This window comes from Bos taurus, chromosome 3 (assembly GCF_002263795.3).
Source record: "Bos taurus isolate L1 Dominette 01449 registration number 42190680 breed Hereford chromosome 3, ARS-UCD2.0, whole genome shotgun sequence".
NCBI classification, from domain to species: Eukaryota; Metazoa; Chordata; class Mammalia; order Artiodactyla; family Bovidae; genus Bos; species Bos taurus.
The window spans coordinates 10298633-10310907 of NC_037330.1; the positions used below are offsets into that span (position 1 = coordinate 10298633).

General features: G+C 38.8%; 1 non-coding gene across 1 annotated transcript; it reads right to left on the reverse strand.

The window, feature by feature from the left end:
- Positions 1-10637: 10637 nt before the first annotated feature.
- Positions 10638-10710, reverse strand: TRNAC-ACA (transfer RNA cysteine (anticodon ACA)). The gene has a single exon. It is a non-coding gene; the product is annotated as a tRNA-Cys (tRNA).
- Between the last annotated feature and the right edge of the window lie 1565 nt (positions 10711-12275).

Genomic DNA, 12275 nt, shown 5'->3' on the forward strand with positions numbered 1-12275 from the left:
ATGATGATTTGATACACATTTACATTGTGAATGATTACCACAGTCAAGATTATTCACACAGCCATTGCCTCATACAATTACTTTTTTTAATGTTCTTATATACTGCTGCTGCTGCTGCTAAGTCGCTTCAGTCATGTCCGACCCTGTGTGACCCCATAGATGGCAGCCCACCAGGCTTCCCCATCCCTGGAATTCTCCAAGCAAGAACACTGGAGTGGATTGCCATTTCCTTCTCCAATGCATGAAAGTGAAAAGTCAAAGTGAAGTCATTCAGTTGTGTCCGACTCTCAGCGACCCCATGGACTGCAGCCTACCAGGCTCCTCCATCCATGGGATTTTCCAGGCAAGAGTACTGGAGTGGGGTGCCATTGCCTTCTCCAATCTTATGTACTAAGAACACTTAAAATCGATTCTCCTGGGAAATTTCAAAACTTCAATAAAGCATCATTAACCTTAGTCACCAAACTATACAACTGACTTATAATGAAAACTTGTACCCTTTGGCCAACGTGTTCCCCTTTTCTCCCTGCCCCTGGCAACCACCATTCTACTCTCTGCTTTAGTGAGTTCAACATTTTTGGATACTGCATAAAAGTGAGATCATATTGTATTTATACTTCTGTATTAGATTTATTTCACTTAGGCTTAGCATAATATCCTCCAGGTTTATTTATCCTGTTGTAAATACCATAATTTCCTCCTTTTGTATGGCTTAATAATATTCCACTGTGTATGTATGCATGAATGTGTGCATACAGATGTGTTTAAATTCTCCCACGTTTTCTTTATTCAATCATCTGTTGATGTATGCTTAGAATGTTTCCACAACTTGGCTATTGTGAATAATGCTGGGGTGCTGGCTTTTTCTCTAGTTGCAGCATGAAGGGGCATCTCCAGTTCTGGTACACATGATGTAAAGCGTATAGGTTCAATAGTTGTGATGCATAGGCTCTCTAGTTGCAGCATGTGGACTTAGTTGCTCCACAGAATGTGGGATCTTAGTTCCTCCACCAAGGATCACACCTGTATCCCCTGCATTGGAAGGCAGTTTCTTAACCACTGGACTACCAGAAAGTGAAAGTAGCTCAGTCGTGTCCAGCTCTTTGTGACCCCATGGACTATACAGTCCATAGAATTCTCCAGGCCAGAATACTGGAGTGGGTTGCCATTCCCTTCTCCAGGGGATCTTCCCAACCCAGAGATTGAACCCAGGTCTTCCACACTGCAGGTGGATTCTTTACCAGCGAGCCACCAGGGAAGACCATGGACCACCAATGAAGTCCCTATTTTCAATTTTTAAAGGAACCTCCATGCTGTTTTCCACAGTGGCTGTAAATAGTTTACTTTCCCACCAGTAGTGTACAAGGGTTCCCTTTTTATCCTTGCCAGCTTTGGTTATTTCTTGTCTTTTTGATAATGGCTACTCCAACAGATGGGAGTGATATCTCATTGCAGTTTTAAATTACATTTCCTTGGTGATTGGGTATTGAGCACCTTTTCATATACCTGGCCACCAGCATCCTGAGATTTCCTGAACTCTTGCCAATATTAATTTCCCTATTTCCTGAATCCCTCATTTTGAGGGTATACCTTTTCAATAATACACTGAAAACAAAGTATGGGTTATATATTCCTTAAAATATTACTTTTGTGAAAATATCTTTATTATATTCCTATATGTTGTGAATAGTTTGCCAAGTATATTTATTTAGCTTAGAAGTAATTGCCCTTTTAATATTGAAGACATTACTCCATTGCTCTCTAATTTCTAGGGTGATTGTTAAAAAATCTAATTTCATTTGAATTATCAATCTTTATAATGTGATATTCCCCCCCCCCTTTCTCTTTTTGTAAACTTTTAGCATACTTTTCAATATATATTCTCTGTTATTTTTTTTCCTATGCTATGCTAGTCACTATGCTAGTCACTCAGTCCTGATGATCTTTAATATTGTGAAATATTCCTTTCATTGATGTTGTCTCTTTTATTGCTCTGAAACTGATGTTGGACATTTAAACCTCTTCTATTTAAACATTTAAACCTCTTCTATTGATCCTCACACTTTGTATTCTTTCTTTCATTATCTAACTTTTTTTCTTCTTTTTGATACACTTTCTTGAAGACTTTTTTCAACATTCTCTTCCAATTTTTGAATTTATTAATGGAATAAATTATCTTCTATAACAATTTTTGTTATATAAGCCTTTTTAAATTTTGTGTTTACACTCTATTCTCTCATCTTTTGGGGCTTCTCTGATAACTCAGTTGGTAAAGAATCCACCTGAAATGCAGGAGACTGCAGTTCGATTCCTGGGTCGGGAAGATCTGCTGGAGAAGGGATAGGCTACCCACTCTAGTATTCTTGGGCTTCCCTTGTGGCTCAGCTGGTAAAGAAGCTGCCCACAATGTGGGAGACCTGGGTTCTATCCCTGGGTTGGAAAAATCCCCTGAAGATGGGAAAGGCTACCCACTCCAGTATTCTGGCCTGGAGAATTCCATGAACTGTATAGTCCATGGGATCACAAAGAGTTGGACACGACTGAGTGACTTTCACTTCTACTTCTCATCTTTTTAAGAATATTCAGTTCAGTTCAGTTGCTCAGTCATGTCCAACTCTGTGACCCCATGAATCGCAGCATGCCAGGCCCCCTGTCCATCACCAACTCCCGGAGTTCACCCAAACTCATGTGCATCGAGTCGGTGATGCCGTCCAGCCATCTCATCCTCTGTCGTCCCCTTCTCCTCCTGCCCCCAATCCCTCCCAACATCAGGGTCTTTTCCAATGAGTCAACTGTTCACATGAGGTGGCCAAAGTATTGGAGTTTCAGCCTCAGCATCAGTCCTTCCAATGAACACCCAGGAGTGGTCTCCTTTAGGATGGACTGGTTGGATCTCCTTGCAGTCCAAGGAACTCGCAATAGTCTTCTCCAACACCACAGTTCAAAAGCATCAATTCTTTGGCACTCAGCTTTCTTCACAGTCCAACTCTCACATCCATACATGACCACTGGAAAAATTATAACCTTCACTAGACAGAGCTTTGTTGGCAAAGTAATGTCTCTGCTTTTGAATATGCTATCTAGGTTGGTCATAACTTTCCTTCCAAGGACTAAGCGTCTTTTAATTTCATGGTTGCAATCACCATCTGCAGTGATTTTGGAGCCCAGAAAAATAAAGTCTGCCACTGTTTCCCCATCTATTACCCATGAAGTGATGGGACCGGATGCCATATTAGTTTTCTGAATGTTGAGCTTTAAGCCAACTTTTTCACGCTCCTCTTCTTTCAGTTTCATCAAGAGGCTTTTTAGTTCCTCTTCACTTTCTGCCATAAGGGTGGTATCATCTGCATATCTGAGGTTATTGATATTTCTCCCGGCAATCTTGATTCCAGCTTGTACTTCTTCCAGCCCAGCGTTTCTCATGATATACTTTGCATATAAGTTAAATAAGCAAGGTGACAATATATAGCCTTGATATACTCCTTTTCCTATTTGGAACCAGTCTGTTGTTCCATGTCCAGTTCTAACTGTTGCTTCCTGACCTGCATATAGGTTTCTCAAGAGGCAGGTCAGGTGGTCTGGTATTCCCACACACGGTCAAAGGCTTTGGTATAGTCAATAAAACAGAAATAAATGTTTTTCTGGAACTCTCTTGCTTTTGCGATAATCCAGCGGATGTTGGCAATTACCCATGCATCTATATTTAAATATTTTCTCTTCTCTATGCATTGTCTCTCCTTTCTCCAACGTTCATATATTTTTCTGTTTGTTCCATCGTGGTCTTTCATGTTAGAAACCACCTTGATTTTTCATTTATATCTAAAAGAGGAGCTCTAATGAGCCAATAGGAAATTCTAGATGTGTGTCTATGCATACAAGGCAATAAAGCGACAAATCACTTTTCACTGAGAAGTACCCATGTAAATATCTATAGATGTATTCTCTGGGGATTCTCCATTTCCCCAGGGAGGATTCCTCTAATGTTCTTTCTGATGACTATACATCTTGTTGCCAGAATCGTGGGAGACCATGAGAGAGAGGAAGGAGATTGAGAAGAAATCTCTCTGCTTGATATGTAGGCTTTCTCTTCTTCCCCTATTTTCTACACAGCATTTTCCTTTAGTTCTGCAAATATCTCTGGAAAATGTAAATCTCCAGTATTTTACCTGAATGTGGGAGAGACATTGACTTTGCTATGCAGAGTGGAGAAGGAACCCCCACTCTGCATGTTCTGAAAGAGCCACATTTAAAGAATTAAGAAAGTTGAAATGAAGTCTTTGTTGAGAACTCTGAAGGATGTGAGATTTACCTTCCTTCCATGCTTACCAATGAGCCTGCTGTGGTTCCATGGATGCAGGCAAAAGCCCCGAGATATCTTGGAATGAGACAAAAGACGTTATTACTCACAGCAATAATATCAACATTTGCACCACCTCTCTGAGCCCCAATTCTTACAATACAGAGAGAGCCAGGAGTACCTGAACACTTAGTAAGTTACTAGTGTTATTAGAAAACTAGTGTTATTAGAAAACACTAGAAAACTAGTGTTATTAGAAAAACAGAACCCTGAGCTTAAAGAAGCTGAATATGAGATACTGTGCATTAAACCTACCCTATGCTCTATCTTCCAAGGCTGTTCACTATAAAAAATTTCCCTTGAAATAATAATCTGGAACAAAGGCAGTCAATGTGTCTGCTCATAAGAGAGAACTGTCAGAGTTCAAATACATACAGCAAAATCTAAAAGGAAGGACAATGTGTTGTGTGTAGCAGTGGGTGGGGGTTAATGTTGGCCTCTATAATATAGTGTACAACATTGAGGATCACCTATGCAGGAAAAGCAAAGTGGCTTTTATAAGGTGAATAAGTTGTTTAAGAGCCTAGATGAACCATCTGCTGTGTAAATAAGAGAAATCATACACTTTTAGTTTAAAATTTGGAAGGACTCTGTAACATTTGAGCCATTAAAATGAAGAAGACTTATCTATTATGAGTATACTAGATATAGGTAATAAAGGTCAAGATAAATGGTTATTTATCTTCATAGAAATGTATATACTCCTCAAAGGTGTGAAAATATGAAGTCAAATGAAAATAAATGGCAGGAATTTCTTTGCAGCTGTCAAGAGGCAGGTAAGTTTCAGTGAGAAAATGAAAAATAAGGCATTAGAAAAAGAGAGCATAGAGTATGATTAAAGCACACAGTTCTCAGAGTTGTTGATTAAAAAGAAAGTATAATTTGAAGTTACTATGAGTTATTCCTAAAGGTTTTTTTAAAATAGATTTAATTAGGGAGCAGTACAAACAAAAGCAAGAACCCTCACACAAATCCTTGGTTTACCGTCATGCAGTGCAGGTGACTCTTCATCCATGCTACTTGAGAAGGTTCAGAGAAGAGCTGGGAAATGCCCTTGAGAGAGTGGCAAGGGCTCCCATGTGCAAGTAGCCTGATAAGACAGAGACTCTGGAGTCTGCAGTGGCAGAAGCAGAGAGGGGATGTAATTTACTTCAGTACATTATGAATGGTGTGAACAGAGCTAATACAGGCTCATTCAGCTCACACAATACTAGAAAGAACATGATGACATATTTACTTCAATCGAATTCAACCTTTGTATTTTGGAAAATCCCACACACCAAGGCACTCTTTGACTTCAGGGTCATTCTCAGCTGGGTTCTCCTTCTTCCTTACAGGAGGCCCCAAGGACTCAGCCTCTTTAAAGCTTCTCTGAACCACAGAGCCCTACACTCCTTCAGAAGGATACTTTTGTCCCTAAAAGTGACATGATTTTCTTTAATAATGATAATAATCATGGCCAACATTTTTTGAGATCTTACTTTGTGTCTGTCATTTTGCTTAATGTTTTATGCATTAACCTGTTTGAGCCTCACACATTCTTCTGAGTGAAGGACTAGTATTGATGTGGAAAGTGTGTTGCAGAGGGGATCACACCTTGCCCAAGTTGAAATAAGGTTCAGTCGTAGGAAGCTATGATGTCAGAGCCTCTGTCCTTAACTATTGAACTGTAGTGATTCTCTTGCTGCTTCATCTGTATCTTTATAAGTGTTGGTCCCTCTAAATGCCCCCAGTGACACATGCATCATTTGCCTTTCCCTCACTGTCTTGGATAATACCTCTTTGTTAGTACACTCTGACCTCAAGGCTGAGTTAGATGCCCCTCCTTTATGCGTCTATACCATCCTGTACTAATCTCCATCACAACACTCATTACTCTGTACTCTCATTCCCACTTACCTTTCTTCTCTAATGATGTTCTAAGTTTTTAACACCGGGGATTCTTTCCAATTCATTATTTATTCAATAAATAGTTATTGAGAAACAAGTATGCAGTAGCCATTGAATCCATAGATCATAGCACATAGTAGGGGAATCAGAAATATTTGATGGACAAATAAATGAATACTCATCTTTGGGGTTCTTTTCCCCTCAAGATCAATTTTGAATTTTTTAAGCTAATTTCATAGAAAAATATAGGAGTTAATTGCATAACCACATTGAATAAAACTAATTGCATTCATGCAAGCTTCCTATAAGTATTGCCTTTTAGCTTTAGCTTCTAATTCCTACTCTAAACTGATCACTGGAAGTCTTCCTGGTTAAGTGTGTTTGTGTGTGTTTTAGTCACATAATTGTGTCCAACTCTTTGCAACCCAATGGACTGGGGCCTGCCAGGCTCCTCTGTCCATGGAATTCTCCAGGCAAGAACACTGGAGTGGGCTGCCATTTCCTTCTCCAGGGAATTTTCCTGTCCCAAGGATCAAACTGGGTCTTCCACATTGCAGGCAGATTCTTTACTGTTTGAACCACCAGGGAAGCCCTGGTTAACTACTTCATGTTTAAGGATCTCTACTAATGAGAAGCCTCAAACATTATATATACTTAGAGTTTACTTATATATCTTTTAATAGCTGCCAGACACTTTCCTGACCACTTTGCATAAATCAAGAAGTTAGTCCTCACAACTCTGTGAAGAAGATGCTATCATTAAGCCCATGTTAAAGATAAGGAAACAGACACAGAGAAGTTAAGTAACCTACCTGTGATTACCTAGGAATTGCAGGAAACAGAATTCAGTCCTGGGCAGAGTGAATCTAGAGTCTATGCTTTTAATCACCGGGCCCTACTGTCTCTCATTACTGTCTATTTTCTCTATAGGGCATAATGATCGCAAACTGCATTTTGATACATTAGTTGTGAGAGACCATTTGATACAAATTTTGTAGAGAAGAACAATGGTCTATTAAATACTCTATTAAGGTTTAGCATGCACAGAGTTTTTAACTTTCCCTTTTCACTTGCTGGTGTTCATTTATGTGTGAAATGGCATGTTTACAGAGTTTTCTATTCCAGAATTGTTTGCAATGACAACAGCTGGGGACAAAAAGGACCAAAACATCCATCAGCAATAAACTTAGTTAACAAAAAGGACATATCTATAAGGTCAAAAGTTATCCTACCATTGAAAAAATTCAGATAATTCTTCAAGTACTCTATGGAGCTCATTACAGATATTGTTAAATATAGTGGGGAAAGTATTAATGTATATTTGAACACATATTTGTTTTTATTAGCTTGTATATATGTGTGCTTAGTCAGTCAGTCGTGTCCGACTCTTTGCTATGTGTCCATGGACTATAGCCCACCAGGCTATTCTGTCAATGCGGATTCTCCAGGCAAGAATACTGGAGCAGGTTGCCATGCTCTCCTCCAGGAGATCTTCCCAACCCAGGAATCGAACCCAGGTTACCCAGATTGCAAGTGGATTCTGAGTCACCAGGGAAGACCCGACTAGTATATATATGGCATCTCTATTTATTTACTATCTATTTCCAGGAAAGACTATAGGGTGGAGGGGTGCAGGGAGAAAGGGTAACTACTTAACATGACTTTGCTATTTAGTTGTTTTCAGTAATAGAACTCTACTACTGCATTATCTTCCTCGATGTGGCCTTATTTCAAAAAATTCTTTCCCAGGAAGACAGAAGTTTATTAGGAACCTCCACCAAAAACTTATATCAATAACCATTGAACTATTCAGCTCTTCCCCCCCCCCCCCCAATATTCTGATTTTTTAAATTTATTTTTTAATTGGAGGAAAATTTCTTTACAATGTTGTCTTGGTTTCTGCTGCACAACAGCACAAATCAGTCATGATAATACATATATGTCTTGAGCCTCCTCCTGCTCCCCATCCCACCCCTCTAGGTCATCACAGAGCACCAGGCTGGGCTCCCATGTTATATAGCAACTTCTCACCAGCTATCTACTTGACACATGGTAGTGTATATATGTTGCTCTGTTCCTCCCACTCTTTCCTTCCACCACTGTGTCCACAAGTCTGTTCTCTATATCTGCATCTCCATTTCTTCCCTGCAAATAGATTCATATATATCATTTTTCTTTTTTTGAAATTCTTTCTATATTTTTTTTATTTTTACTTTTTAATTCGAGAAAAATTGTTTTATAATATTGTGTTGGTTTCTGCCATACAGAAATGCAAATCAACCGTAATTCTATATGTATCCTTTCCCATTAAGCCTCTCTCCCTTTCCCTCATCCCACCTCTCTAAGTTATCACAGAGCGCCAGGCTGGGCTGCCTATGTTATATAGCAGCTTCTCACCAATTATTTATTTTACATATGGTAGTACATATATGTCGGAGAAGGCAATGGCAACCCACTCCAGTACTCTTGCCTGGAAAATCCCATGGGCGGAGGAGCCTGGTAGGCTGCAGTCCATGGGGTCACTAAGAGTCGGATATGACTGAGCGACTTCACTTTCACTTTTCCCTTTCATGCATTGGAGAAGGAAATGGCAACCCACTCCTGTGTTTTTGCCTGGAGGATCCCAGGGACAGAGGAGCCTGGAGGGCTGCCGTCTATGGGGTTGCACAGAGTCGGGCATGACTGAAGCGACTTAGCAGCAGCAGCAGCATATATATGTCGATGTTACTTTCTCTATTTGTCCCATTCTCTCCTTCCCTTACCATGTCCACAAGTCTGTTCTCTATATCTGCGTATCCATTCCTTCCCTGCAAATAGGTTCATTAACACCGTTTGTCTACGTTCCATATATATGCATTAATATACTATATTTGTTTTTCTCTTTCTGACTTAATTCACTCTGTATAAAAGTCTCACTAGAACTGACTCAAATTCATTCTTTTTATGGATGAGTAATATTCCACTGTATATTTGTACCACATCTGAATTGTTCAACTTTTTAATAAATAACATCAAATGACTGTTAACTCTCTAAGGCAATTGAAATTCCAGTCTCAAAAGTATTACTTTTTTGAGTTTACCAGTCCAAAACTATTAGATCATGCTCCTTACCCAATCCTAATTAAGTCCATGAATTGAAAGACTGATATAAAGCATACTCCAAAACTTTATAAATAGCCTTACTTTTCACTTCCATCTAACTTGTACTAATACTTGGTCAGGGTGGTATTCTCCCTTATCAAAGTAAGGATAAACTCAGCCTTGTTTATCAGTAGGTTATTTGGGTAGCATTTTCAAGGAATCAGTATTCTAAAGGTAACAGGAAGGAAACTGAAAGAAGACTAATATTTAACTATAAACCTATTTTACTTTTGGATTGTTGTACAATGTCTCTGTATTGCTTGTTCAACAAAAGAATTGGAAGAAAGAAAGGAAGAAAGAATGAAAGAAACTAAATCATTAGATGGAAGCAATTCAGAGAGAATAATTGAAAAATCCCAGATCTAGGTCCTATGTCATTTCAATATATAGGGGCAGAGTAGAAGCAACCAACAGAGAAAGAGCATCTGTGATATGACTGAGTTAAAACAAAAAAAAAAGTTCAGAATGCTCTAAATTTCTTAGATTGAAGCAGGGCCATTTGTAGAAGAAAGGGAGAGGAGAAATGCAATTTATGTTTGTGGCTGAGATTACATTCCATGAATGGTGACTAAATTCCATGAATTCTAGAACAGCTTAGAAGCAAGTAAACTTTAATCCCCCTATATTCATTATTTCTTTAAGTAACTGAGTCATTCTTTGGAGAGGAGGAAAAATTCCAGCTGCACCAATTCAGGTAAGCAAGACAAAGAGTAAACTTGCCACACTGGCATTCCATTTCTTCCTCAACAAATCCAGTGGTCTGGATGCTGTCTGGAAAGAAAGTGCTGTGCAGAAAGAGAAAACAGCTGGAGCTGAAGTTGGAGATCCAGCACCAACTGCTTTCTCCAAAGAAAAGACGTTTTCTTGTGTCTTCCTTCCTCAGTTACCCCTGTGGGTTTCAGTGTCAAATCTTCCTTCTAAATTTGATGAGAGACATTAATCTATTCATCCAAGAAAGATGAGACACATGGACCCAAAATACAATGAACAGCTGACTTCTCTTTGGACAGTAGAGCCCAGAGTCAATGGGACACATCTAAATTGTTAGGGGAAAATCCTGTTCATCAATTTTATTTTTTCCTCCAAGTTTTCTTTTAAAGGAGATGTTTAAAGTGAAGTGAAGTGAAGTCACTCAGTCGTGTCAGACTCTTTGCAACCCCATGGACTATAGCCTGCCAGGCTCCTCTATCCATGGGATTTTCCAGGCAAGAATACTGGAGTGGGTTGCCATTTCCTTCTCCAGTGGATCTTCCCAACCCAGGGATCGAACCTGGGTCTCCTGCATTGTAGGCAGATGCTTTTACCATCTGAGCCACCAGGGAAGTTTGTTGTTTAAAGTAGCCAAACATAAAAAGTGACTTCAGGAAAAGAAATGCAAGTGACTGTGGATCTCAAGGATGTCTGTAGGGAATGATCTATAGCCTCCTCTTAAACACAATCTGAAACTTTGAAAGAATAATGTCTGTAGGGAATGATCTATAGCCTCCTCTTAAACACAATCTGAAACTTTGAAATAATAATGTCTTAAGATCGAGAATTCTATATTTAGCAAAACTATCATTAAGCAATGAAGGTGAAATAAAGACACTCTCAGGTAGCCAAAGACTTGAGAGCATTTGTTGCTAGCAGAGTAAAAAAGGAAGTTTTTCAAGCTGTAAGGAGGTGACACTACAATAATTGGAATTCATACAAAAAATTAAAAGTACCAATGGTAATAAATTATTTGAAATTAAGCATAAATGTATGCTTTTATTTAACTTATATTTTAATATCGAAAGTGATCATATACCTTTCCTTTCCTACTCCAGCTCTGGCTCCCATAGTGGTTTCATGCATGCATCTCTCCTCCCATGAACTTTGACTCCTTATATTTTCCTGTATCTTCAGTCTTAAGGGTAGTAGGTTTTCCTGTGTCTTCACCTTTCTTATGGATTCAAGAACTGTTGATTGTTCAGCCTGTTCAGCCTTTCATTCGTTGTTAGGATAGAATGGTGTGTGTTCGCTGCTCCTTATGTGTTGAACCAAAATTCCCAATCAGATTTTTTTTTTAACAAAAATCTTTCAAATAAATTCCCTTTCAAACATCCAAATTGAATTAATTCTAGATTTACTTAGCTATATGTTTTATTGCTTCCCTGGTTGCTCAGATGATAAAGAATATGCCTGCAATGCAGGAGACCTGGGTTCAATCCCTGGATTGGGAAGATTCCCTGGAGAAGGGAATGGCAACCCACTCCAGTATTCTGGCCTGGGAAATCCCATGGACAGAGGAGCCTGGCGGGCTACAGTCCATGGGGTCACAAAGAGTTGGACGTGATATACATATATCATGTATAAACTAATATACATATGTTTTATTATAGTTTTAGACACGACTGAGCGACTGAACTGAACTGAACTGAATTCTTCAATGTATGCTATAAACTCAACACTTTAAGCTTGAACTTTATGCTATAGACCATATTTTGTCCTCATAGAAATCTCTTGGGACTAGAATCAGTGGGTATCAATTTAGAGGCCTGTGGAGTAATCTATATTCTTTCATTAACAATAGGCTGAGATTGTAAGAACTTTTATTTTGAAGTTTGTACTTAAAGCTCACTTTTATGCTAGTCCTCATTGTGTCACGACATGTTACCAGTTAACCTGAAACTGACTCCAATGGCTTTATTTACAATATTTCTGTATGAAAAATTTGTGAAACTATTTGAGAAGATATTTTAATACCTTTTTAATAATCCTGGGAAAGAGCTTTATTATCTACAACTTTGTCAAGGCATTCTTGACACCTTTATTTTTAAGTGTTGCGGACTCTGATTAGAGTTGGTCATTGAGATCGACTAATTGTACCCTTTGCTTATCTCACTACCATGTTTGAATTAAGCTC